Source organism: Lissotriton vulgaris, chromosome 3_1, assembly GCF_964263255.1.
Source record: "Lissotriton vulgaris chromosome 3_1, aLisVul1.2, whole genome shotgun sequence".
Taxonomy (NCBI): Eukaryota; Metazoa; Chordata; class Amphibia; order Caudata; family Salamandridae; genus Lissotriton; species Lissotriton vulgaris.
Window position 1 is genome coordinate 1,646,668,634 of NC_141689.1, and position 3,349 is coordinate 1,646,671,982.

Here is a 3,349-nt window from a genome sequence, read left to right on the forward strand (position 1 = left end):
AATAAAAGTGTTAAGATAACTCCGGTGATTAATGTATTTGCTGGTGGGAGATGGGGGTTTGGTCCAGTGGCCACTTTGACTCAAAATAGGAAGCTCAGATGGTTAACATGCCTGCTGCAAAGAATGTCTACCATGCATTTTTTTAAACAGTATTTTGTTTTGTGCATAGCTCAGTGGGTTCCTGCTTTTGCCACATAGACTCTTTTGTTATTGTGCAGTTCGTAATTTCACTGCCATCAAAGAGCTGGATGCAAACTACATGGTACAAAGTAGTAAGTTATGCTTTTTCCCAGTCTTTCATTATCCTGATGCTGCTAAAAATGTTTGCTTGTGTAGAAATAAATCATTATTATTAAAGTCAATGCTAACCTCTGTGTTATGCTCTGAATCCTGAGTTTGTGCTTCTCCAGACCAAGCACTCTTAAAAAATGCCTATCAGTATGGATGACAAGTGAATCCTACACCTTGTAGTCCCCTTTGCCTTATGTTAACATTTTCTATTCACTGATTTACACACCTATGATTCATTGTCTCTGTATGTGTGTGATGTAAACTGCTCTGACACCCTACAGGGGTATGTGAGGTGATATTAAACAAATTAAATACATGTGACAGTGGGGCTATGGAGAGATGAGAGGCACTGTTGGAGGGCAGAAGTGAGGGAATCATTTGAGATTGTCAATCATTAAAGATTGACAAAAGATTGTTGTATCCTGGTGCATAGTAAGGTAATTATTTACTATGTTTTGAAAGCTAAAACAATCCAATATATAATGACAAATGTGTTGTAAAATACACAATTTTACCGCAAATTTTCTTGGTGGAGAGGCCCCCAAAGCCCCTTGTGTAGGGGTCAGGCTCACTCACTGCACTTAGTGTGCACTAGGCTGGGATGGGTCTGACAACATCTGCCAGAGCAGCTTTAAGCTTCCAGTCCAGCCTAGGCAGGAGCAGGAGCCTTGGGCTGCAAAATAAAATCAAACAATGTAAAGGCAGTTGCGAGACACAGCACCAATTTTCCCATTAGGATTTTTACATTTTTTGCAAATATTTTTAAAATAGAAATACTAAAATCTTTAGTAATTCAAGTCTAGTCTTTGTTTGATGTGCACGCCTGTGCAGGTTTTTTTTTCTTCAAATTACATTTTTAATGTTTGACATTTAAATCATACAAATTGCGTGGGGGTCCCCGGCTTTCAGTAGTGACTCAATGGGGGTCCTCATGAGTGAAAAGTTTGGGAACCACTGTCCTACTGCTTTTATGCAGATTCTAGTTTTATACATGTCAACTTTTAAAATTTGTGTCTCAACTTTGAAATTAGTAGCCAGGAAGAAAGCGACCAATATTTAGGAAAGTAAACAGACCAATTAAATTGTCAAGAAATTTCTTAGAAATTAGTAAAAAAAAGCGTGTTGATTTATTTTGGTCACATTATTAAGATTCAACCATCGGTTCTATCAAAGTCAGTCATCTTTATAACTTCATATTAATCAGAAGTGCAACATTCAACAACTCTAACAGTTCCTAAACTTTTATATGATGTACCAAAGTACCATGGGGATTATTATACAGCAAATCCTTGGGACGCAAAGAGCATTGAGCACCCCTGGAGTACAAGGGTATTACAGAAGGGCCACAGAAGCTTATCCTGCTCCTTCTGTAATACTAATAACGCTGGCATACATGTAGCGCCAGCGCTATCATAAGAAGGCATTCCTTCGCTTGCATGGGGGCATGGCCCCTTACAAATGAGGGAATCTCTTTACCTTTGCACCCATGCTTATTATAGATGCAACGCAAACAGGCCCTTAGAAGGCGCACTCACAATGTGTCACAAAAAAGGTGGTGTACTGCCAGTGTGCCTCCTGAAGGCAGCCCTCTGGAGGGGTGTAGAGGGGTCGAATGGGCCCCCCGCAAACATATCCCCTGCAGACAGGTGCAGTCACTCACTGTAATAGGGTATACTGTCCCTGTCTGAGCTGGGTGCACCTATTTAAAGGTGCGCCATGGCACAAACCGAAACAGTGTACTCCTTTCCCTAATAGCCCATCTGGTACGACAACCTTGAGCAGTTAAGGAAGCAACTTCATGATATGAGAAAAAAAATGAATGTTTGGCACTTTACAAGACACAAAAACAAATCTTGAAAAATATGATTAATATAAAAAACAACATGAGCGTGAAACCACTGAGACCTGATGCTGGACGGCAGAATGGCAGACGAGCAGAGAGCAAGGAAGACCAAAAAGCATCATACCAGCCGCAACCCGGTTTTGGCTCGTGGTATCGGGAAATATTCCCGATCAGCGATGTTTGCCAGAAGAGCAATGTACAAGGGCAAGTACACTGCCACAGAAACAAAGATTGAGAAGAAGACAAGACCACCAGGAAATATTTCAAAGCCAGAAGGTGGAGATAAGAATGGAGGCACCTGTATGGTTAAGCTTCGTAAAATGCTTCAATACTATCCGACTGAGGATGTACCCCGCAAATTGCTGAGTAATGATAAAAAGCCCTTCTCCCAGCACAAGCAAGCTGCCTGCCCCCATTTCTCCAGGGACAGCTCTGATTCTTCTTAATGGGTGACACAGAGGAAAGAGTGTAATGTTTTTGAAGCAGCTTGCATCTGGTTTGCTCTTTGGAACAAGTCCATTGGTTATAAATCTCATTCCACTGCGTGGAGCTCACCAGGAATTCATCATTGCCACTTCTACCAAGATTTACATCTCTTCAGTAAAAATCCCTAAACATCTCACTGACTCCTACTTCAGAAAGAAGCTCCGCAAGCCCAAACACCAAGTAGGTGACATCTTTGACACAGCGTAAGAAAAATACGAGGTAACGGAGCAGCGCAAAAATGACCAGAAGCTAGTCGATTCGCAGCTCTTGCCTCTCATCCAGAAATAGCCCCAACTGCGCAGTTACTTGAGATCTACGTTTTGCCTATCCAATGGAGTTTATCCACACAAATCGGGTTTTCTAATTGAAGAAAATCTTCTTAAGCCATAAAAAAAACTTCAGAAGGCTGGTGAAAACGTGGCTTTTCACCCAATGCTAATCTCTCCGCTGTTCTGTCGTGTCACTTGGTGCTCATCTTAGCGCTGGGAAGCCCCGTTGCTGGGGCAGCCATGTGCTCTACAAAATACCTTAACAAATACCTTATCCTGATGCTAAACAGAGTGCATTTCTTGAATGAAAAAGTTATCAAAATCTGATCCTTGTTAAAAGTGCTAAACTGAGTAGGAGCCAACGTATGCCCTTCAGTATGATAATACTGCAGTTTCCTCTAGTGGACATTCTAATCAGGCTGATCTGGGGAATTAATTCGGATTCAATAATTATTTTACA

At 41.4% G+C, this 3,349-nt stretch overlaps 1 pseudogene; it reads left to right on the forward strand.

The window, feature by feature from the left end:
- The first annotated feature begins 2,214 nt into the window (after positions 1–2,214).
- On the forward strand, positions 2,215–3,010 carry LOC147728302 (large ribosomal subunit protein eL6 pseudogene; annotated as a pseudogene).
- Positions 3,011–3,349: the final 339 nt, after the last annotated feature.